We start from the raw sequence: 26380 nt of genomic DNA on the forward strand, positions 1-26380 counted from the left end.
TCCCTCCAGCATGTCCTATTTATCGTTGTGGTGAGGTTTATATCTCTAGAGCGTGTGGCTCTCTGGGATTTGTTTTTTTTTTAGGTGGAGCATGTCCATCAATTCTGCATTGGACATGGCCTTGTATGTCAGGCAGAGATCACCTCTGAGTAGGTGGTATGCAGCTGAGTACAGCTGGAGTTTCTTCAGTCGAGCTGCATAGGGCATCTGTTTGAGGCCAGTAATCCTCTTGGTGAGGTACTTTTGTGGCCTTTCCAGCTGTTGCAGGTGTCTTGTAAGGTACATCCCAAATGGGGCATTGTATTCTATGATGGGTCTAATGAGTGATGAGTAGAGAGGTACAATAACCTCTTTTGTTCTAGATGCGAACCCTTTTCTGATTAGGTGGGCCACATAGAAGGATTTTCTAGCCACCTTGGCAATATGATTATCAAAGGAGAGATTACTATCTACTTGGGTCCCCAGATCCCTTATTACATTTTCTGTATTTAGGGACTACCACCTATGTGGTAGTTCATGAGTACTTTGTTTTTTCCAAAGGGGATGACTATGCACTTTTTGGCATTTAGCTTGAGGCCATGATTTTGACACCAGTTATCCATCTCAGTGAGACCCATCTGGAGGGTGTCTGTATCAGCCGGAGAATCAGTTATGGCCCCTAGTTGCTTGCCTGTACCTTTGAGAGGTATATACCAAACAGGAGGGGTCCTAGGACTGAGCCCTGGGGGACACCATTTGTAACTGGTTTAGAGTCAGATGTAGAGCCTGCAACTCTCACCATGTGGGTTCTATCCATGAGCCAGTTGGCAACCCATCTCGTAACGTAGGGGTTTGTGTTCAAGCTGGTGAGCTTGTCTGTAATACTAGAATGGGGAATGGTGTTGAAAGCCTTTGCAAGGTCTAGGTAGGCTGTGTGAACCTCCTTTCCCTTGTCTATTGCCTTGGCAACCATCTCAAAGAAGTCCACCAGGTTTAGGAGGCATGATCTGCCATTAACAAAGCCAAACTGGGTAGGGTCCAAGGTTTCAAGGTTCCCAATGTCTCTGTTAATGAGTTCCATGATGATGCGTTCCATAGTCTTGCAGACCAGGCTAGTCAGGCTTATAGGGCGATAGTTCCCAGAGTCCGTTGTGCCTCCACCTTTGTGGAGCGGGATAACTGTTGCTGTGTGCCACTCTGTGGGTACATAGCCTGTAGAGAGGCTGAGTTTGAACAGTGTGTTTAGGTGAGGGGTTAGATCATTTTGGAGCTCATGTAAGACACAGCCTGGGACACCATCTGGTCCCATTGAAGCTGTGTTTTTGGCTTTGGATAGAGCTGTTTTAACCTGTGTGTCGGTGATTGACGGGGCCCTACATTCTTCTGGTATGGTTATGGGCCCTTTAGGGGGTGAAGTTTGCACTAAACCTGTCTGCCAGAAAGTTTGCAATATCAGTCGGTTAAGTGTAATTTGTGCCATTCTGCACTAACTCAGAGCAGATCTGAGAGTTTCCACTTAGGTTCTTGACATAGCTAAAGAATGCTTTGTGGTTATCTTTAGAGTCATTGGCAATTTTTCTTTTGAAACTAGCCTTGGATGATTTAATGAGGGATCGTAGTTTCTTGCTGATACTGATCAGGGATGTCTTTCCTTCTTGGGATTTTACTCTTTTCTGTACTAGTTTCCTCCTTCTGTTGTATAGCTTGTTTATGGCAGGGGTCCACCAGACTAGTTTCCTTTTCTTGGAGGAGGGAGTCTTGGTTTTACTTGGGATAGCACAATCCATGCATTCCTGCAGATGCTCATAGAGTGCCTTTTTAAAGGTTTCAGCAGCTTGGACAGCATTGTCCTTTAGCATGGTCTGTGAACCTTTCCACCTCAGTCTTAAGTAACGTGAAGTTTGCTTTTGAAAAAGTTTTTCATGATGGTTTTCTTGATTGTGGGTGGGGCAGAATGTGGATATCCAGAGTGATTAGTCTATGGTCTGATCTAACCAGTGAGGGGTTGACCTCCGGTGTGGAACACCGGTCACCCATGTTGGTGATGACCAGGTCCAATATGTTGTTCCCTCTGGTGGGGGTGTTGACCAGTTGATCCAGGGCATTCAAGTTTATAAATTCTAGGAAGTGTCGGGCAAGGGAGTTAGTACTTGAGTAGTTCTCCCAGTTTATGTTTGGGTAATTGAAATCACTCAGTATTAAGGTGTTTGGTAGGACCTTCATATTTCCCAGTGTCTCCAGAAATGTGGAATGGGGGTCCTGGGCCATGGTGGGTGACCTGTAGTAAGCTACAATTTGGATTGCAGTTTTGCCCATTGTTAGTTGCACATGGATGATCTCTGATGCATTGTGCTGCGCCACTAATCTGGAGGTGTGGGTATCCTTGATGAATATGGATACACCCCCGCCTTTTGTGTTTTGGTCCTGGTTCTGTGGCCGAAAGGTATGGTATGAGTTAAAACCTAGTAGTGCTGGGGTGCTCTCAGGAGCCTTAGGCCAGGTTTCTGTTACTGCACAGATGTCGATGTTCTCCATACTGAGGAGTGCCTCGAGTGGTGCATTTTGAGGTTTAGACTTCTGGCATTGAGTAGCATTACCCTCAGTTTTTGGTTACTTGTGCTATTTACGGTGGTGGGTTTGTCTTTGGAGCCTTGACTAAAAAAGGCACTATGGGGGCGGCAAGAGCCTTGGCCAGTATTCAAGTACTTCAAGTGGTGTTATCTTTCCTGGGACCAGTATGCCATGTGACCTTCTTCCTTGGGCACTTCTTCGAAGGCTCCTGCTGAATGCACATCACTTCTAATGCCTCTTTTTCATCTTGTATACAGACACACACACACACACACACACATATATATATATATATATATATATATATATATATGTGTGTGTGTGTAATATATTGTGTTCTATTTTTTTCAATTTCAGCCCAATTTGATAATCAGAGGAGTATACAGATGGTAGCAGTGTTTTTGGGGTAGGGGTGAGGAAACATGTCGTGTATATACATATAAATATATATATATATATATATATATATATATATATATATATATATATATATATGACAGCGGCTACCTGAAATATATGGCTGCAGCTATTTTTCCCTTAATTTTCATTCCAATCTAACACTAGAGGGAGATACACATAAATTGACTGCCTTCTTTTTTTGATGGAGGGGGAGTATGTACTATTGCCAGATATGATTTATGTATCTACATATTTGTCTTCTCAGTTTACAGTGGACTGCTATTTTAGCAGCTTTGAGCAACTTATTTTCTTTGAAATAAATAAAGTAAGACTTGATTTCTTTCCTTACTCATGACTTATGTTCATACCAGCGTTGGATTAATAGGTAAAAAAAAAAGCTCTAAAATGCACCTCAGAGTATCTATAACCCTTGGACTCCCAGCCCCAAGAACTTCAGCTTATTCATTTATTTTAGTGAGTCTTGGTCTGTTAGGGTGTGTTGAAATAATGTAGGAAAAACAGAGCTGAAAAGTAAGACTGAATTTATTTCTATAATCATAATTTATTAAGTCATCATGGAATGAAAAGATTGTTTAAAAAAACTCTAAAATGCATTTCAGAGCATCTAGAACTCCTGTGGCTTCTGGAGGCCTTGTGTCGCCCCAGACCCCAGGCTTAATACAATTATTTCCTCCATAGTTATTATAGTGTATTCTTAGTCAGCTAGGTTGAGTTGAAAAAAAGCAGAAAGAAATTAAAGTTGAAAGAGTAACACTGAGTTCTTTCCTTGTTTATGATTTTTATTCAAGCCATTATTGTTTAAAAAAAACTTCAAAATGCTCCACAGAACATCTATAACTCCCAAGAATTCTGGCTTAACCCCCCCCCCCACACATAATATTATTTTTTTCTGTAGTTAATATAGATTTCAAAGAAAGTAATGTTTGATTGTTCACCCTAACCCCCCCCCACACACACACACACATATATATATATATATATATATATATATATATATATATATTATATATATAGATATATATATATATATATATATATATATATATATATATATATATATATATATATATATATGGGATTACTGAGTTACAATGACACACCACAGTGTTGACAGCAAGAACCACTTGACCACAAAACAGCAAGGCCAAGCCCATCTACACCCCCAGCTAATTTGTTATACTAACTCTAAGATTGCACAATCACCAGGAAAAGGGAATATTCCCCCACCTGGGGATTGTCAATCTATCACACCTGTCGACCATCTGCATGTGGTCAATCAATCAGCAATTGACAGTACGTCATGCCACTGTATTTCAGTAGAACCATCTCTCTCTCTCTCTCTATATATATATATATATATATATATATATGTATATATATTTATTTATTTATTTATTTATTGATATAGCGTTTCTCCCCGGGCCTCAGCTGAAAACAGGCTCTGTGGAACCTAGTCGGACATTCCCGGTCAACAAATGTTAAATAAAAAAAATAAAAATAAATATATATATATATATTGTGTATATGTATATATATATATATATATATATATATATATATATAAGGTTTCACTTCATATACTCAAAATGCTGAAATCTCGAATTTCAACATTTCAAGCGCATAAAGCTGAAACCATCAGAACACCGAAACCCCACAAAGCTGAAATCACAAACCCGAACATACATACACTACACCACACACAAACCACAACACATATCATTGCTGGAGCCTTCCTGTGTCCTGACAGAGTGCTCTTCAAGCTATCTGGAGATATACAGAGCTGAGTATATTTTTCTGGCACTTCAGAGTTGTGTACTAGTAATTGTTTGATTAACTTTATATCATTGATGGCTGACTTCAGAGTTGTGCACTGTTATCTTTGCTTCACTGTATAGTTTTTCAGATCTCTGCTGAAGGTGTTGGTTTTCCCATACTCACCCTCCCTATTCCTGTGTTGTTTAAATTTGGAGGCTTTTGCAGTTGCCCGCCCCCACTGTAGATTTGATCTGGGACACTCCCCCCAGTCCCATCTCTTTACCTCATTCTACCTAATAGACTCCTTCTGCATTTGTTTTTAGTCATTTTTAATTTAATTGCATTTTTTAAACTGTTTGGTCTAACATTGCTACATACTCAAGTGTGCTAGCTTGCACTGCATTTGAATTGTTTTGACTGCTGTTTTAGTTACTTTTCTGTATATATATATATATATATATATATATATATATATATATATATATATATATATATATCTATATATAAAAACTTTCCTGTAACTAGTGTAGTCCAGATTCAAATTTGCTGTATCCAGGACTGTATGTAAGCTTCTGTGCCCCCAAGCCATTCTGTGTTGGAGGGAAGCCTTCTAGCTTATCAGTGGGAGTGGTAAGCACTAGGTAACCTATCTACCACATAAAGAGTGGTTCTGGTCCAGAAATTGTAGTTATTGGCCGTCTGGGCAGTTTTTCCATCTCTCTCAACTTTCTGATTTGAAAGCCTGCATTTGCACTTGCTTCCCCCCTTTCCTGTAAATAGTTTAGTCCAGATACAGATTCTTAGTTTTAGCACTTGAATTTGCTTACTCGTAATCAGCACTTGTTCATAGGTTCATAGGTAGGTATTAGGCTATCTGCCCTAGGGCATTTATAAGCCTAGCCAGAATGTGATGGCTTTTGCCTCCCTTTAGACTAGATTCCTGAGCCTCTGTCCAGCAGGGCCATAGAAGTGATCCCAGGAGCAAATTTACGATTTCCCATCCACTCATCAAGATTTCTCTTGAAGAGGGTCAGTGAGTGGCTCTGCCTAACATGGACTGGGATTCTATTCCAGAGCATGGGAAGCCTTTGGGATATGAATCTATCCCTCCAGCATGTCCTGAAAGAAGTCAACTAGGTTTAAGAGGCAAGATCTGCCCTTAACAATGCTGAATTGGGTGGGGTCCAGTGTTTGGAGGTTTCCAATGTCTTTGTTTATGAGATCCATGATGATGCGCTCCATAGCCTTGCAGACCAGGCTAGTCAGGCCTATAGGGCGATAGTTCCTGGGATCCGTTGTGGTGCCACCTTTGTGGAGCGGGATCACTGTTGCTGTATGCCATTCTTTGGGTACATAACCTGTGGTAAGGCTGAGTCGGAACAGTGAATTTATGTGAGAGTTTAGTTCGTTTTGGAGCTCATGTAAGACGTAGCCCGGGATACCATCTGGTCCCATTGATGCTGTGTTTTTTACTTTGGAGAGGGTTGCTTTCAAGTGCATGTCTGTGATGTCTGGGGGACTGCATTCTTCTGGGATAGACACAGGCCCTTTTGGGAGGGAAGGGGTGGTGAAGTTTGTACTGAATCTGTCTGCCAGGATGTTAGCAATGTCTGTGGGTTCAATGTATTTTGTGCCATTTTGCACCAGCTCAGAGCTGATCTGAGAGCTGCCACCCAGATTTTTGATGCAGCTAAAGAACGCCTTGTGATTATCTTTAGAGTCTTTGGCAATTTTTCTTTCGAAGCTGGCCTTTGATGATTTTATGAGGGATCGAAGTTTCTTGCTAATACTGATCAAGGATACCTTCCCTTTTTGGGATTTTACCTTGTCATGTAATAGTTTCCTCCTTCTGTTGTATAGCTTATTTATGGCTGGGGTCCACCAGACTGGTCTCCTGTTCTTGGAGGAGTGAGTCTTGGTTTTACTTGGGATAGCATGATCCATGCATTCCTGTAGGTGCTCATAGAGTGCATTTGTAAAGGATTCTGCAGTTTGAGTAGCATTTTCCATTAGCCCGGGGACTTTGAAACTTTCCACCTCGGTCTTGAGAAGTGTGAAGTTTGCTTTTGAGAATTTTTCACAGTGGTTTCCTTGGCTGGGGGTGGGATCGGGATGTGGATGTCCATTGTGATAAGTTTATGGTCTGATCTTACCAACGAGGGATTAACCTCTGGTGTGGAACATTGAGCCCCCATGTTGGTGATGACCAAGTCCAATATGTTGTCCCCTCTTGTGGGAGTGGTGACCAGTTGTTCCAATGCATTTGAGTTTATAAACTCCAGGAACCATTGGGCAAAAGAGTTGGGACTTGAGTAGTTTTCCCAGTCAGTGTTTGGGTAGTTGAAATCCCCCAATATCATGGTGTTTGGTGAGACCTTCATATTCTCCAATGTTCTCAGGAATGCCGAGTGGGGATCCTGAGACAAGGTGGGTGATCTGTAGCAGGCTATGAACTGAAAAGCAGTTTTACCTACTGTTAGTTGCACATGGATGGTCTCAGCTGCCTCGTGCAGTGCCACTAACCTGGAGGTGTGGGTATCCTTGATGAAAATGGATACTCCCCAGCCTTTAGTATTCCGGTCAGAGTTCTGGGGCCGAAAGGAATGGTATGAGTTGAATCCTGGTAGTGCTGGGGTGCTCCCTGGAGCCTTGAACCAGGTTTCTGTTACTGCATAGATATCGATTTTCTCCATACTGACGAGTGCCACGAGTGATTGCATCTTGAGGTTTAGACTTCTGGCATTGAGTAGCATTACCCTTAGTTTTTTGTTTCTGGTATTGTCTATGGAGGTGGGTTTGTCTTTTGAGCCTTGCCTAAAAAAGGCACTATGGGGGTGGCAAGAGCCTTAGCCAGTATTCGAAAGCCTAAGGGTGACAGGTGCAAGCTGTCTCTGGTGAAACAATGTGGCTTGTCTAGCATGTCATCCCAGGCTGACAGACACTTATAAGCACTAAATAACCTACTAATTACTACAGCACTCAACCTTCCTCATTACCTAAAGGAAAACAGTTTTGGTACTTCCTTTCCTCACTTATCTAGAGGAAAAGAGTTTTTTATTCAGGCATGTCAAAGGGTCAGCTCCCAGTGTTCTCTTTTGTCTATCTGATGAATCTGGGCATCTTGGGGCAATGTAGAAATTGCCTCATGTACACAGACAACTCTCTCCTCCTACCACTCAACACTACAACCTGTGAGAGATGCACTTATCTAGCCAAACTGGAGGTAAAGCTCTCTCCAATCAAGACTGAACTTGACAGTCAAGAGGAGAAGGTAAACACTTGCACCACACCACACTCATCCCATTGTCTCACTAAATCTACACCACCAAAATCCACACATAGAAACACAAAAACATTTGTGGAGGCTCTCAATAATAATCTGCTCAAGCAACAGAAACCTCCAAAGCAGAAATGCAAGCAACCTCCACCCTCCAACACATCCCAAATGACACATAGCCCGCAGACTCAGTGGGCCACTCAACCACAGCCAATAAGGAAAAACAACGTACCCAACACACTAGTCATAGGTGACTCTATAGTCAGGCACACTGATGTCCCACTCACCAGGCTAAACAAGGAGAAAGTTACTGTCAGCTGCCTGCCGGGTGCCAGGATCCGCCACATAACCCACGCACTCAGGTCACTCCACAACAAGTACAAATATGACTCTGTCATTGTCCATGTTGGTGTGAATGACCTGAGACATACCTCCCTGGACTACATGAAAACAGACATGGAAGAGCTCTCCAATCTTGTAGCCCAGGCAGGTATGACCCTAGCCCTGAGTAGCATTCTGCCATCATCCAGAATGATGCCGCAGTACAAGGACAAAATGATTGACTTCAACAACTGGCTAAGCTTCTGGTGCCATTCTAAAGGGATCCAGTATCTGTCTGCCTGGGATGACATGGTCGACAGACCACGATGCTTTGCCAGAGATGGCCTGCACCTGTCACCCCTGGGATTCCCAATACTGGCTAAGGTTCTTGCTGCCCCTATAGTGCCTTTTTTAGGCAAGGTTCAAATGACAAATTCACCTCTGTAACAGGAACAGGCAAGCAAAAACTAAGGGTGATGCTACTCAATGCTAGAAGTCTAAATCTCAAAATGCACTCACTCGAGGCACTCCTTAAAATCAAGAACATTGATATCTGTGCAGTGACTGAGACCTGGTTCAAGGCTCCAGAGAGCACCCCTGCACTATCAGGCTATAACTCATACCGCACTTTTCAGCCATGTAACCTGAACCAGAACACCAAAGGTGGAGGTGTGTCCATATTCATTAAGGATATCCACACCTCCAGGCTAGCTGATCAGCATAATGCAGCTGAGGTTATACAAGTGCAACTAACTCTGGGCAAAATTGCAGTCCAAATTGTAGCTTGCTACAGATCACCCACCATGCCCCAGGATTCCCACTCCTCTTTTCTTGATGTACTGGAAAATATTAGGGTTCAACCACCAAACACCCTATTAATGGGCGATTTCAGCTACCCCACCATTAACTGGGAAAACTACTCATGTACCAACTCCTTCGTGCAACGCTTTCTGGAATTCATAAACTCCAATGCCCTGAATCAACTTATCCACACCCCCACCAGGGGCAACAATATCCTAGATCTAGTCGTTACCAACATGAGTGACCAGTGTTCCACACCTGAAGTCAACGACTCTTTGGTCCGATCCGACCATAAGCTAATTACCCTAGATCTCTCCACATCCTGCCCCCATGCCCCATTAAGGAAATCATCGTAAAATATTTCTCCAAAGCCAACTTCATGCTTCTTAAGACAGAAGTGGTGAACGTCATGACACGCATGCAGATAGACAATACAGTTACGACTACTGAATCCTACACAATTGCACTTTATACGCACTTACATGAGTGCATGGATCATGCTATCCCAAACAGAACCAAGACACTATCCTCCAAAAAAAGGAAGCCAATCTGGTGGTCCCCTGCCATAAACAAACTGTACAACAGAAGGAAGAAACTGTTGCAAAAGAGAGTAAAATCCCATGAGTGGAGGAGCTCCCTGGTCAGCCTCCATAAGAAGCTGCGATCCTTGATAAAATCCTCCAAAGCTAGTTACAAAAACAAAATCACCACTGATTCTAAAGACATCCACAAAGCATTCTATAGCTATGTCAAGAATCTCAATGGCAACACTCAGATCTGCTCTGAGTTACAGCACAATGGCACTAAATATACAGACCCAACTGATATTGCCAACATCCTGGCAGATAGGTTCAGTGCTAACTTTACCCCCTTCTCACCCCCTAAAGATCTCTATACTGGAAGAAGGCAAAGTTCCTGTAATGATGGCTGCACAGGTAAAAACCACACTCTCCAAAGCCAGGAACACAGCATCCATGGGACCAGACAACATCCCAGGCTGTGTTCTACACGAACTACAGAATGAACTGGCACCCCACCTAAGTACCATGTTCAATCATAGCCTCACCTCAGGCTTTGTGCCTGCTGAATGGTGCACAGCAACAGTTATCCCACTCCACAATGGGGGAGCCAACACAGACCCTGGGAACTACCGCCCCATTAGCCTGATGAGCCTGGTCTGCAAAGCCATGGAACATATCATCATGGAACTTATAAACAAAGACATTGATAATCTCCAAACTCTGGACCCCACCCAGTTCGGGTTTGTAAAAGGCAGATCATGTCTCCTAAACCTGATAGACTTCTTTGAAGCAGTCACCAAAGCCGTAGACAAGGGTAAGGTGGTTCACACAGCCTATCTAGATCTTGCCAAGGCTTTCGACACCATCCCCCACTCTGGAATTAAAGATAAACTCATTAAACTAGGTATAAATCCCTATGTCACAAGATGGGTTGCCAACTGGCTCACTGACAGAACCCACACTGTGAAAGTAGCAGACTCCAAATCCGACATCAGACCAGTATCAAGTGGAGTACCACAGGATTCAGTCCTGGGTATTCTCCTGTTTGGTATCTACGTCTGTAAAGTACAGGCTAACACAGAAGGTCTTTGGCTAATGAAGTTCACAGATGACTGCAAACTAGGAGCCATAATCGAAACTCCTAACAATGTGGACATCCTGCAAAAGGGCCTCACTAAGACAGATGCCTGGTGTCAAAGCCATGGCCTCAAGCTCATTGCCAAAAAGTGCATTGTCATCCCCTTTGGTAAAAACTCTGTACCCATGAACTACAACATAGGCGCTAGTATACTTAACACCGAAAGTGTGATAAGAGACCTTGGGACACAGGTGGACAGTAGTCTCTCCTTTGATAATCACATCGCCACAGTAGTCAGGAAATCCTTCTATGTGGCACACCTCATCACAAAAGATTTCTCATCCAGAAAAAAAGAGGTCATTGTTCCCCTCTACTCATCAATCATTAGACCCATTATAGAGTACAACGCCCCTTTTAGTATGCACCTCACAAGACATCTACAACAACTGGAAAGGCCGCAGAAATACTTCACAAAGAGGATTACCGGCCTCAAACAGATGCCCTACGCAGACTGTCTTAAAAAACTCCAGCTTTACTCTGTCGCATATCACCTACTCAGAGGTGATCTCTGCCTAACATACAAAGCTATGTCAAACCCAGAGCTGTTGGACATGCTCCACTTAAAGAAATCCCAATCCCTCCAAGCTACATGCTCGAGGGACCTTAACCTTGTCACCACAATAAACAGAACATGCCGGAGGGATAGATTCCTGTCCCTGAGACTTTCCATACTCTGGAATAAACTACCTATCTATATCAAACAAAGCTCCTCATTAGCACTCTTCAAGAAAAATCTTGGTGATTGGATGGGAAATAGGAAATTCACCCCGGGGATCACCTCTGTGGCTCTGCTCAACAGTGGCACAGGAAAATAATTTTCTTGGGTGGCAAAAGCCAGGGTACCTCTTTGGCTGGGCTTGTATAGGCCCCAGGGCCAATAGCCTAGTACCTACCTATGAACACCACAAAAATCATAAACACAACAAAGCACCACACGTACACATACCTACACTAAACATAAGCTGGGGGCAAGCCCCCATGCACCCCCCACACACCCCTACTTATATATACTAACTCCAAGATCACACAGAGGAAAAAAAACCTCAAACACACATACATTCTGCAGCCCCTTGCATGCGCGTGTGCATACACACACACACACACACACACACACACACACACACACACACACACACACACACACACACACACACACAGATTAAACCAGTTGGAAAGTGGTTTCTTGTTAAGAGCGGCTCTAATTTCTTTTTCACAAATTCTTGAAAAAATATTGAGGAACTGGTTAAGAGGTGGATTAAAAGTGCTTTTCCTCCTGGGGGGCTGGACCTTCACTATCTGAATCTGACTCAGTACTGCTGGTCTAGCTAGTAACATCAACAGAAGAATAATGTGACCAACAGGATGGTGGTTAGCACTTTGTGACATTGTAGCTTCATTGTCTCCCAAGAAGTTCTGCTGATAGCTAGAAACCTGACTAGCACCAAAAGAGAGATTATTAAATTCTATATTGTTGAACATAAAGCCTTGTTTAAAGTTAAGCTTTCTACAAAACAATTTTAAATCAATAATAACATCGGTAGCAGACACTCTTTGGGCTGGTATAAAATTGAGACCTTTATTTTAAATTTGTTAGAACTGTCTCATTCCTTGAGACTGATCCCTGCCTCTTCCCCTCCTCTCCCCCGTCTTCTCCTTCTGGGAGTTTCTGTGGTTGCCTTGTTGTTCAGCAAGGTGAGGGATAAAAAATGATTTGGGTTATTAACATTCACTGCAGCTGTAGGATTGCTGATCTCTTGTGCTTTGTTCCTGGGTGGATGAATGATTTCTTTAGTGGAGTTTCCAGTCATGCCTTCAATAGAGTCTTCAGCTTGGTGGCTTGTGAAGTTACTTCATTGTGGTGTTGAAAAAACCAGTGCCATTCTTAATCCTGTTGGTAAAAGTGGGATCTTGTCCTTTTGGAAAACAATGCGAGTGACTTGTGGATGTGGGAGTGTTGTTTTTAAGCTGTTACATTTGTTTAGACAAAGTGGGTAGGCAGCTTTCTGCCTATATTGTTCCAAGTCATGGGCTAACTTCTTTCTCTTTTTCTGGATAAGGGAAGCTACATGTCTGGAAACCTTAGCATCGATTCTCATCCATTCAGGCTTAACAGCTTTGAAATAAGGATGCCTGAGGATAGAATCATTGAGTGCTTTAATTTCTGTAATCAAATTCTCCATTTTTTTCTGATTATGGACTATTAAAGTTTAGAGAACTTTAATACCAGCTTCGTTAAAAATCTAACAAGGGGACTGATAAATATCACTGTTTTGGTCAGTGGCATTGGGGAATTTGCTAAATCTCAGACCTTGCGGAACAATATAATTGTCAACACAGCCGGTGAGGTAAAAATCATCATATTCAATACTTTTGTAATTAGAAACAAGTTCTTCAAGCTTAAAAATAAGATGTTTACAGTTACCAGGGGTAGCGACCTTTGAAACAGATCCCAGTAACATGTTAGATGCACTGGAGAGAATGTCTTCTTCCTGCCAAGCCAAAAAAGGGTTGTTACTATTGGGTGGCAGAATCTCATCCAAAAGGTTATTTACTCCTGTGAGGCCATTGGGATGCTGGTCCGATGTGTTTGTGGTTGTTAGGTTCGTTACTTGTCTGCTGTTAGCTCCATAAGATCCTAATCTCCTCAGGATGTCATGTGTTCTTTCTACTACATCGTTAAATGATTGCACAGCTGAGACTATTTCAAATGGTAAATTGTAGTTAAAGAGATTGAGGCGATCTTGGCTCCCATCACGGTATGAGTTCCTTGGTATGTCCTCCATATCCAGACAGAAAATGACTTAAACCAAAGATAAAACTGTCAAAAGGTTACAAAGCAAAAAAACTATTAACACGAAAACCTTTTTCGGACTTGGAGGAACGTAAACCACAGCCAGAACTTAAAGTAGAAAGCTGTAATCATCACTTTCAAACATACAAAGCTTAAAGACTTCAGCCCTTTATATATATATATATATATATATATATATATATATATATATATATATATATATATATATATATATATAAGCGTGGGTGCGTTGTGATTTACCACTGCAAGCATTTCATTGCATGCTGAAATGCTAATGCTTTTTCATTGATGGTACAGCTGTTATTAAATTATGTAATGGTCGAAGGTCATTATATTGACTGTTACATAATTCAAGGGGATTTCTCCTTTCTTTGAGTTTGTACGATCCTGGAGTTAGTATATTTAATTTCCAGGGTTGGAAACAAAGTCCCCACAAGAAAGTTGCTTATGGCTTTACCTTTGGTAATAGCAAATGTAACTTATTAGTTAGTCAGTATTTAGCGGGACAGAAGACCATCTTTTTGAGGTGCAAACTATGTTTTTGATTTTGTAGCTCATTTAGTTGTGTGAGCACATTGGTACACATGTGCCTCTGTACTCCACAGTCTTTGTAGTGGTGGTTAATCTTTCATAATGTATTTCAGGAAATATGAGCCACATTAAAGTGGGCACAGCCTCTCATATTACATGTGATAAGCGGTGATACAGACGAGTCAGACTGGAAAAAGATTCTGTAATAAAGCTGTCATAAAGTGCTTCAAGGAATGTGAAAACCTTATTATAGAACCTTTTTCCATTATAATAATAAAGTCTGGCAACAGCCTCATAAAAGCAGGCATTTCCATTGATCAAACTGTAAACCACTCAACAAACCACTCTATCAGATGGACCTGATGAAACTCAGACAAAAGTGTTTTTTTTAAATACAGTTCTATAATGGTTGCTCATGGTATGTTGTCATGCATGAATTCTCCTGTTCTGTATGTTTGATAAAAATGTTAAAAATAAAAATAAAATAAATCCAATGTAAACAGTAACAGAGTATAAGGACTTAGAAAGCACTTTCATCCTGCCAATTTAGGACTTCATCAGAGCTAACATCCTCTGAGGAAGTCCTAAATTGGCAGGATGAAAGTGCTTTACTGATTTTAACATTGTTATTTTAATAACGTGAAATACCGGTTTCTAAGTCCTGATACTCCGTTGCTGTTTACATTGGATTTTCCATTTGATACTAGTTACTGTGTTGTGTGGAAGTGTGAAAAATAAAAATAAACCTTTTAACCAAGCAGAGGTTCCACAGGCTGTTGATCTGGTAAACCCTCACGGGTCCTTCGGGAATATTCACATAATGGACTAACCTCTAAGTTTTGAGATTATTTTCTTGTTTTTACATCTCCCAGATGTTTCTCCAATCAGCACCCCTGGTCCCTTCCACCATTGTTTGTGACTACCTTTAAATAACTGACCTGTTGAATAGAACATATTAGAACAAGAGTACTTGTCCATCTACCTACTTAACTAAATACATTTCTTGAAACTTCAACAAGGCATCTGTATTTTCCCACATGCAGTGCATCAGAGAGAGAGTGTCCTAGATCTGCTGGCTAAAGTGATTTTATCTGGTCTAATCCTTTCTATTTGGTGTCCTTCACAAGGGATAGATGAAGAATTACTCAAGTTTGGATTCGAGTCCCTGAGTGTATGTCTGTCAGATGGGTTACAGGAAAGCCTTTGCATATTTCATAGTCCATAGTGAAGTACACAAGTATAATGGATGGAGGGGTCTATTGGTGGTACTGGAACACTGTCAGTAATTGGAGCTGAAAACAGTGGGTTACAGTTGCCAAGAAAAAGCAGAAAAAAAGGAATTAGAATGTGCCAGGTGCATGTAGCTACAGCAACCACAGAGGAAGGAATACTTACAGGCAATGGGACAGAGATAGAGAGAGAGAGAGTGTAATTTTTAATTAACTCGACCTACAGAAATATTGCAGCAGTCATATATAAAGACTGCTTTATCTACACACAAAGTTTACCCTTCCACACTCAGCAGAATGATTTGCCCATTCTTTTCCATCAGCAGCCCTGGTAAATCCCTTCCCATATAATCTCTTTATATTCATTCTATATATTCACAGAAATGTAGATGGCAGGAGCAGAACATGATTGCTGATCCCACTGCGCCTACCTATACCCTTGCCACTTAAATGAGCTGTTGGTCACAGGTAACCACCAGTATGTATTTTCTTATCTATCATTAGAAATGTCTTGTCTTAAATTTACCCACAGTTCCTGAATCTCCACTTTTCTTAAGGAAATACCCGTGTTTTTACAACTTCCTGTGAAAAAAAATCATCCTGACAATAATATTCCCTTTGTGCAATCCATTTTAAGATTATATACTCCTATGTAACATTTTCTTTCTAAGCATTTCATTTTCTAAAAGGTGCTACATGAGAAAGATAAATGTGTATATGCCTATAAAGTAGAAAGGTTTCTTCAGATCTTCACAGAAGCACCTTTGCAGATAGCTGCTTTATAATTTTACAGACCTCCTTGTACAAATATGAAGCTACTCACAGAAAACATCAGAGTTTTATGTGTGGTGGGAAAACTGTCCTTATTAGTCATTTGGTGCCTAAGTGGTACTATCGCCATTGGACAAGGCAGCATTCCTCATTCTTTGCTGATTTCTTGCTTTATGGTTTTCTTTCTCTTTTTTTTTCCTGACTGTGAACAACAGCAAAAGACTGGAAAAGAATGTAGACAAATGACCTTGTGATTGTGAGCCATTTGATAGTGGTTTTGATTAGTATTCTAATTTATTCATTGTATTAAATACTATTTAGTACTTTTCTGACTTACTTGTACATACCTCTAAACCTGCACACATTGAAAATAGCTTCAAGGGTTCTTGAAAAGTTAGTACGTCAGGACAAAAATCTAGAAAATCCCAATTAGTATATAGTTTGAATACTGAAAAACATATAACTCTTTCTGCTTCAAAGATTGAATATGGGATACTGTTAAGAAACACAAATTTGAAAAAACTGTAACTGACAAAAATATAAGTATGTTGTGAACAACACAGTTTACATTTGAAGATTCTCTAAGCCTGAAAAAATGAGATGTAAAATGTGGGATCTCATTCTCAATATTAGTGCAATCAGTACGTTGGTCATGGAGCCTGGTTTCCTCTGTACTAAACACCTTTAAAAGCATATATGATGCATGTTGAGATTGACAAAATCATATGAAGGGATAAATTAAGCCTGAAAATAGGTGCATACCTAAAAAAATTGGTACATCATGCAAAGAGGCAAATCTAGCATGAAAATAGGTACGTAGCTCTAAAATAGGTAAAGCTGAGAGGTATCCTTTTATTTCTGTACTCAGACTTCTGTGTTAATATTGTATTGTTATGTTTAAATTACATATTCTTGTCTTTGTTGCTTGCTTTGTTTTTTGCACAAGGTTTGGCTGAAAGAGGCTTGAAAGTGTTAGTCTACTCTAAATACTCAACACCTTTATTAATAAGAAAAAGGATATGTACAATTCAAAGTCAAAGTCAAGTCAAAGTAAACTTTATTGTTATTCAGAATCACACAAGTGCAAAAACTGAATGAAATTCCATGTCTCCTTATCTGAAATGTGTAGATATCACATAGACTTAATATGACAAGACATTACTAGATATATAACTGCTTACTATATACTATAATGTTCTAGACAGATAATCCTGATATTGCACATAAATTAAATTCACTTTAACATTTATTATACAGTGATCTCTTTGCTCTTTGTATTTCTTAGTTCTGAAGAAAGTAAAATAAGATAAATTTATGGTTATGTTTTTTTGAAAGTGTGCAAAGATGCGCAATGTAGAAAAGAGGAAAGATCAGAAGAGCAAAAGGTAAACAAACATTCAGTTTTTATAAATATTTTTGTGTGCATATGTGTGTGTGTGTGTGTGTGTGTGTGTGTGTGTGTGTGTGTGTGTGTGTGTGTGTGTGTATGTGCATGTCAAAATAAAATGTAAGCATTTATTTTAAAAACTTTTTGAGAAATCATTGCTGGAATTTTACATTGCCTCGATCCTGTCTGCCCCTTCCTTGTTTGCGCAGCCAGTTCACAATTTGTAACTAACATCAGATCTGATGTTGTAAATCTTTGTTTATTCATTACCATTAGGACCTCAGTTTCGTCCTTGGTACCAACACGGCCGTTTCCAAGCTCGCGCCAGCCAAAAACTCTCAGCTAAGACCTACCCATAATGCCCCTCAACTAGTTACTTCAGATCTCGTTTGCTGTGTTCCTAGTCAGATGTGCTAGCCATCTCTCTCAAAGCTAAGTAGAAAATTAATTTTAAAACAGTTTCTCTTCAAAATTTTGTAATTTTTAGTCAAGTTAGCATTTTCTCACTGTTGACTATAACCTAAGCCTATTTCCTACCCTTTTCCTTGGTAATTTAATTTTTTATGTTTATTGGTATTGTCCTTCTCCCCTGTCTTTGACAGGCCTTTCCTTTTTACTAGTGGTATTTTTTTTTTTTAAAATAACATCATTGGTATTTTCTCCCTTAATTTTTCTATAGGATAGCCTTGTTGTCTTATTATATTAGACAAAGCTAAGTTGGGATTTTAAACAGTGTGACAAGTGTGGACATAAGATGCCTAACTCAGATACATATGTTCGTTGTGGCTACTGTTTTGGCATGGATCATATTAAAGCTGGCTGTGACATTTGTGCTAGTTTTAGTAATTGTACACTAGCAGAACGTAAAAATAAACTTATCTTAAAAAGACACCTTTTTCAGAGGCTCTATCTGGGTCGGAGGTCTCACCCCTTCCAAAGACCAAAAAACATAAGGAAAAATGGATTACTCAAGACACCTTTTTCAGAGGCTCTATCTGGGTTGGAGGTCTCATCCCCTCCAAAGACCAAAAAACATAAGGAAAAAATGGATTACTCAAGACACCTTTTTCAGAGGCTCTATCTGGGTCGGAGGTCTCACCCCCTCCAAAACCAAAAAAAAAAAAAAAAACATAAGGAAAAATGGAGTCACTCGGTTCCTGCATCTCCGTCAGTTACAGAACTGAGTCGGCTCCATGCTTCACCGGTGCCCTCACCGCAGACCTCTTCAGCACCAGTCTCTGTGTCTTCTCCCTCAGTGCTGTCCATGATATTCACCCCTGTTTCAGATCCAACCTCGGCACCACTGACTTCGGTGCCGTCCTTGGATCCAACATTAGCTCCAATGATTGTACCTGCTTCAGCACCATCCCCAGCCATGGTGCCAACAGTTTCTTTGGCTCCATCAGCTCCAAAACTCAAATACCTGCCAAGGACAAGATATTTCTGCTCCGGTGCATACTGTCTCAGTTCCGACAGCAGGTTTTCCCTGTCGGCTCTGTCCACCCTTGCTGCATTGGCTCCGGTGGAACTGATGCTCTCCCGAAGCAGTGCTTGGATCATCCATACCTTGGTACCTAGCCCGGTGCCTATTTTCTCACTGGTGCCATCTATGTCCATGGTGCCGATGGCTTCCAGTTCTCTCAGAGCTCCTCACCTGGAGGTGGGCTCCTCACGGCGAGGTGTAACCCTGGTTCCGAGGTTGTCCCTCCCGGTTCCAGACTCCCATCTCTCCTCAGGTGGGCCAGCTGTACAGGTAGTGGACTCGCAGTCAGCACCAATGACATCAGTATCAGAACCATCCCCTAGCATGCACCTCTCCCAGCCCTCTATTTCTGGGACCCCAGGCACGGGAGTCACAAGAAACTTCTTTGAAGGGAACCCCTTCTCCGGAGTCCTCCTCAAAAGATCCCACTGGGGAGCCACCCCAGAAGAAACGGTGCAAGAGGAAGCATCTTGATTCACTGGAGGAATCTATCACCGAAGATACTGATTGTGATGAGGGGGAAGGGTCCCCACGGTCTTCCCCAGATGACATCTTCATTCAGAGACATTCTCAAAATCCTCAAGCAGTGGGGAGACTGGAAGTTCTATAACCCTTCTTCTGAGGAATCAGTGTTCCTGCAGGCCTTCCGTGCCCAGCCACTCCACTGGTAGATGACATTGTTAAAATCATTGTGCAGTGTGCCTGAAAGGCCCCGGATAACATAAAACCTGTTCCTCAGAGGCCAGACAAAAAATTTTATCTACACCTGAAGACCAGCCCCACTTGTCCTAGCAGTTGACAGTTGATTCTATGGTCATAGTGGCGGCCACCAAGAGGGAACTGGCAAAAGATAGTTCCACCATCCATCCTCCAAACAGAGAGTCCTGGACCATGGACAGACTAGGGAAGTGGACCTATGCTTCAGTGACATTCACTATTCAGTCTCTGTTCTATCCAGCACACTTGACTTGCCTTCAAAGAGACCTAATTTCTGAAATGTCTCCCTCTTTGGTGGGGTACTGCCTGATGAGGTGCGTGATACTGTCGTCTCGCAGCTAGCTACCCTTGAATCCATTTTGAACTCCTCGATGTGTTTGATATCTCACTCCACCGAGGGAGCAGCTCGAGCTGCCGCATCAGGCGTTGTCATGAGACGTAATGCTTGGATGCGGTTGTGTGACTTCGCAGACCCCTTTAAATCTTCCTTCGTCAATGTACCTGTCGATGAATCTGCACTTTTTGGACCCAAAGTACGAGACACTCTTACACGTAGTGAGAAAGATGGAAAGACCTTGTCTGCTGTGGGTGTATGCCTTTCTGACCCCCAGAGGTCCTACTCCAGGAACCAGAAGGGAGGGAAAAAATGTGGTTCAAGAAATCCCAAGGTCCTTTTTGTGACACTCGTGGTGAACAATCCCCCCTGGGGCAGAGGTGGAAACTTATATGGAAGACGTCCCTTTCGAGGTAGAGGGGGTCCGTGTAACCAGGGAGCTAGAGATTCTTTCTCTGGTAGACCCTACTAGTGCTCCTGAGCAGCAGCCTGATTGCTTTCCTCTGAAAGCAGTCAGGGGTCATTTTTCTCTGCATCTACCAGCCTGGCATCTTATTATTACTGATGTTTCGGTGCAGAGAATAATATCCAGAGGCTATCAAATACCATTAGATTTAACTCCCATCCTTGATATACCACCCAATCAGAGGAAATTAGCAGCCTTAGAAATAGAAAAGCTGCCAAGGAAAAGAGTCATCCAACCAGTACCACTAGATCAGACAGGATCCAGGTTTTATTCAAGGTTCTTTTTAGTGCCAAAAAAGCAGGGGACTGGAGACCAATCCTGGATCTCAGCTTATTGAACAAATTTATCAAACTTCAAAATTTCCGGATGGTCACAATACAGTCCATTCTTCCCTTCCTAGGGATGGATAACTGGATGTGCTCTATAGACCTTCCAGGATGCGTACTACCACATGAAGATGGATGACTGCTCCCGGAGGTTTCTCCACTAACAGTTGGGAGCCAATCACTACCAGTTCAGGGCATTGCCATTCAGTCTCTCGACAGTCCCTCGAGTGTTCACCGAATGTATGGCAGTTGTGGTACCTCATCTTTGACTGCAAGGATTTAAGGTGTTTCCCTATCTAGGCAATTGGTTCCTTACCTCTCCGACCAGGAATCTTCTTAAACTCAAGGTTTCACTCTCCGTTTGGGGATTACAGTCAACAAGGACAAATCTCAATGTCTCCAACAAAGACACTGAAATTCATTGGAGCGGTCTTTGACACAACATCATGTCAAGCATCTCTCCCCCCTCACAGGTTTGTGAACATAACATACCAAATCCAAGACCTTCTTCTCAGACCTATGTACCAGCACATCTTGTACTGCAACTCTTAGGCTCCATGGCAGCTGCCATTATGTTAGTACCACTGGCGAGACTGCACATGAGAATCCTACAATAGCTCCTTTCCGCACAATGGTCATTGCTAATTTACCCACTCGACCACATGTTACATCTTTCAAACTGTTGCAAGGAAGAAATGTTATGGTGGATGAACCCACAAACGAATCTTTGGTGTCGACCATTCTGTCTTCCCCAGCCCACGGCCATGGTGACCACAAATGCTTCCCTGTTGGGAGGGGGCATTTCCAGGGAAAGACTGTCCAAGGCACCTGGTCCCCCATGGAGGCCAATTTGCACATAAATGTCCTGGAACTGAAGGCAGTTATCCTAGCATTGCAAGCCTTCCATGTGTCCCTACCATCTGGGACCATTGCAATTCATTCAGACATCATATCAGTCACCTGGTATATCAAAAAGCAAGGCAGAACCAGGTCTTATCCCCTGTGTCGGGAAGTCATGAGGATTTGGGACTGGGTGATGGCTTCCAACCACTTCCTTATAGCAACATACATTCCCGAGAGTTCCAACCTTATTGCGGACAATCTGAGCAGGAACATCCTGATGCCTCACGAGTGGTCCCTCAACCCTGTAACAGCAGATCGGATCTTCCAATGCTGAGGCAAGCCTTGCTGCAACCTGTCTGCTTCCTCCTCTAAACTACAAATGCAGAAGCTACTTTGCCCTGATCTCCCTCAGGGGGAACCACCGAGGGATGATCTAATGCACAATTGGCCACTGGGTCTTCCCTATGGCCTCATCTGATTCACAGTCCATGGATCCTGGATCATTCCCAAGACCTGTTATCTTATCCTCAGGGACTGATTCATCTGAACCTGCCCAGTTTCAAGCTCACAGTTTGGTTTCTTCACTTCCAGTGATTGCCAGGCTGCCTGACATCTCATCTCCTGTTCTTGAAATTCTTCTGGCTTCACACAAACCTTCCACTAGGAAAATTTATTCTAGTAAATAGACTAGATTCTCTATTTGGGCCAAAGATCAGAACTTAGACCCTTTCTTTATGCCTGTTCAAAAGATCCTATAATACCTGACTACTGTTTTGCATGCAAGAGCCTCAGCTTCGACGATCACTGTACATTTAGCAGCTATGGCCAGTTTTCATAATGATCTTGATAATTCTTCAATTATGTCACACCACCTGTGCAAGACCTTTTTGAAAGGAGTATTACATGTTAAACCTCTGGTCAAGCCTCCCTTAGAACCCTGGGACTTGACTTTGGTACTTCAGTCTCTCACAGGTCATCCTTTCGAGCCCTTTGATTCATGTGATTTAAAGTTTTTGTCATGGAAAACCTTACTTCTAGTAGCACTTACCTCAGTGAGAAGAGTATCTGAGCTGCAGGCCTTGAGTGTCAGGAGTCCTTACTTGATCTTCCACATAGATAGGGTGTCCCTTCATACTGACCCTTCTTTCTTGCCCAAGGTCATTTCTGGCTTTTCCATTAACCAATCTATTGACCTGCTGGTTTTCTTCCCAAGGCATTCTAACAGAGGGGTGTACCTTTTACACACCCTTGATGTGCATTGGCAGCTTCGTTGTTATTTGGACAGGACTAAATCTTTCAGGAAAACAGATCAATTGTTCATGGCCTTTGCAGGACCCAAATTGGGTAAATCTGTTTCCAAAGTGACTTTATACTCCTGGCTTACAAACGTCATTACATTTATCTACCAACAGAATAAGCTATCCTTACCTTCCAGAATAAAGGCTCATTCTACCAGATCTATGGCTACTTCAATAGCATTTCATTCCAGAGCCTCTATGGATATCTGCACAGCAGCCACTTGGGCAAGACCTCATACCTTTATATCTCATTACAAATTGGATTTGGTCTCCAGAGGACGAGCATCTTTTGGTTCTATGGTGCTCAGAAATATCCTTCCTTAGGGCCACCCAGGACTCAAGTAGCTGGGTACTCGGTCCTAATGGTAATGAATAAACAAAGATTTACAACATCAGATAAAGAAGATATGTCTTACCATAGCGTTCCATCTGTGTTGTAGATCTTTGTTCATTCATTACTTCCCGCCCTCCTTCCCCCTGCCTGGACTCCTGCAGGACTTTAGGAACTCCTGGTTAGGGTATTTGCTCAGACAGAGCCTCCTACTATTTTTTTCTATTACTACATCTATTATCTAAGGGCGAGTAAACTTGATCTGAAGTAACTAGTAGAGGGGCATTATGGGTAGGTCTTAGCTGAGAATGTTTGGCTGGCGCGAGCTTGGAAATGGCCATATCGATTCCGAGGACGGAACCAAGGTCCTAATGGTAATGAATGAACAAAGATCTACAGCACAGCTGGAACGTTATGGTAAGACATAACTTCTTTTTATCATCATTAGTAGTAGTATCTACCCATTGTTGAATAATTATAGTACAAACCCCGAATAATAATGGTCCATTATTCTACCCTGTGGAGAATTTATCACAGCACTTATTAAATTTACCTCATACCTATTTGTTTTATAACTGTCCTTTTAAAATACTAGTTCTCAGTTATATAATTAAGCAATAATCTATCACTGGGTGTGAGTATATTAGGATTTACCCACAGTTGGTCTGGTTCGATCATGAAGCGAAGCCCAAGTAATCAAACAAAGCCAGCTGTGGATAAATCCTGATATACCCACACCCAGGAGTGGATTATTGCTGTTGTACAATGATGATATAATTGCTTAGATTTCTTAAATAATGCCTTTGTATGATGGAGCTGTAGTGTTCCTCTTCATTCTTCCATGTTTGCTGATGTACAGCACATGCATGTGGGACAGTACATCAGTGCAGTGAAGAAGCAATGGAAAAGAGAGAAACTAAGAGGGACAGCACTTAAATACATGGAAAAATCAGGAACATTTCTGATTATTTAGTTTTTGCCATCCTGGGAGCATATGTCAATAGAAATGTCTGGCAACCAAATAGTACATCAGTGCCAGACTTTTTCTATTGGTATATGCTCAATTTACAACAGGCTGGTTGAGATGTCCAATCAGTGTCTAATTTTTGAATAACAATGACCTGTTATTGTATAATTTGATATTAGCTTTGTGTGTGTGTATGTGTCATTCTAGATTCCCAATTATTAAACAAATTAGAAATCAAGAGCTAGTAACCATGGCAACTGTAGGAAGTAGCCATTGAATATTCTTCATATGTATTAGAATGTTACCTAGCATATAGACTTGAGCCTTGGAGTTCCCTTAGACTGAAACTAAGTCTCTCAATAATGCCTCCTACCTGGTCTGGTCTAAGTTTATTGCATAAAACTGATGTATTTTTAAAGAATGGTAACACTGTTTTCCAAACGAATTTTAATCTTTAGTGACAGGTATCTCAGAGGTAAACCTCCATATCTACCATGCCTAGTGCTATACTCCATGGCCTGGTCTGTTTCTCACACAAGTGATATAAAGGGAGGGCTACCACAGTGAAACAGTTTTCTTTCTTTATGTATCAGTTTCCACTGCTCACAGGCAATAATGTAATATCACCAGTTTGTACCTATCCCAAAAACTGGAGTGTGCACAAAGATGAATAAAAGACATGTAGTGCATGGAGCACCATGTTTACACTCAAAAACTGGCAATAAAGATAAACCTATGGTGCAAGACCTGACTATAACAGTGCTTTCTGAGATATGTAACAATTGTTACACATCACTAAGCGCTGTTACAGTTGGGTGTCATGAAAGAGACTTCCTTCATCCTCATATGTCCCTAAACATTTTGTCTCATATTTTTGTTCTTGGATGTTTTCAGACATCAGTCTGAAAGTAATTTATTTACCTAAATAAACTGTCCCTCATTTTTTCTTCCAGTTATATTTACATGCTATGTGACAGAAGCTGCTAAGTGCTTTACTGAATTTCAAAGCTGGTAACACACTTCACATTTTTTTCTTTTGCAACTAATAGTACTTGGAATAGATAAAACTCAATGCACTACAAAGAGTTATAATTGGGTCTCACTGACTCTAACAAGTTATTATGTGTCCTCGACATGGATGTCAAGCTTCACCTCTCAAGCTTCACTCTAGAGGTGAATTTCTTGGCATCTCTGGCTAGAGCACATAGTAATATGGTTCTGCTCAAAGACCTGATCATAACCAGATATAGATTATTCCAACCAACCATACAGTTCATTTTGCACTCAGGATAGCATCTCACCTTCCAGAAGTTTGTAAAATTATCTGATCAAGCAATATGCTGTATGATGTATACATATCTTGAAATAAACTAGCTGGGGGAAAGGAAGGAACATCTGGTTTTAAACAGCCATACTCCATTCTTGCATTATGTATTACTAAAGTCCACTCCGTATGAGAATAGAGCAGTAACCATACAAAAGGTTGGGACCTGCATCAGCACAGTCTGTAATGTGGAGACTGAATGGCTGAAAATCTAGACTTAGAAATATTCAGTCTGAGATTGCCATTTCTTGGAATGTTGCCTTTTCTTCCAAGGTACAGGTATACCACAGTTGGTATATATAGGTTTAGCGGATGTGGGGGGCTTTCCCCCACCCCCCCATGAGGGGGTTCAGGGGGATTGCTCCCTGCAAAAAGAAGTTTAAAGGAGAAGGAAGATGTGTGATATTCGCTCTTCTATACTTTTATCTTTTTTTTTTTGGCATGTCAGGACTCAGCATTTTGAGGCCCAGTATTTCAAAAGGGAGCTGAATGGAGCACTGTGTTACATATTTACAGTGCTCAAATCTCACAAGAAAAGCAGAAGCATGCCTTTGGGATGCACAAATAGTATTAAGACTTTTGAAGATCTCTTCACTTCCTTTTAAGAAGCAAACCCTTGCCCAGCCTCTGCTCCATTGCAGTTTTACTCAGAGTGCTGAAATCATGTTTAGCCCAGCCTCTATTCTATGACAGTCCTATTCAGAGAGCTGAAACCACACTTGGCCAAATCTCCACTGCAGCACAGTAGTATTGTATTGAGATTACACTTGGCTCAATC

At 41.5% G+C, this 26380-nt stretch overlaps 1 long non-coding RNA gene across 1 annotated transcript in view; it reads left to right on the forward strand.

Moving 5' to 3' along the window:
• Positions 1-26380, forward strand: part of LOC122808015 — a 139048-nt gene that overhangs the window by 49217 nt on the left and 63451 nt on the right. The window contains exon 2 of the long non-coding RNA XR_006365757.1: positions 17462-17511. This is a non-coding gene — a long non-coding RNA (uncharacterized LOC122808015). The remainder of the gene's footprint in view (positions 1-17461; positions 17512-26380) is intronic.

Source organism: Protopterus annectens, chromosome 8.part0 (assembly GCF_019279795.1).
Source record: "Protopterus annectens isolate FY-2018-M chromosome 8.part0, PAN1.0, whole genome shotgun sequence".
Lineage (NCBI taxonomy): Eukaryota > Metazoa > Chordata > Ceratodontiformes > Protopteridae > Protopterus > Protopterus annectens.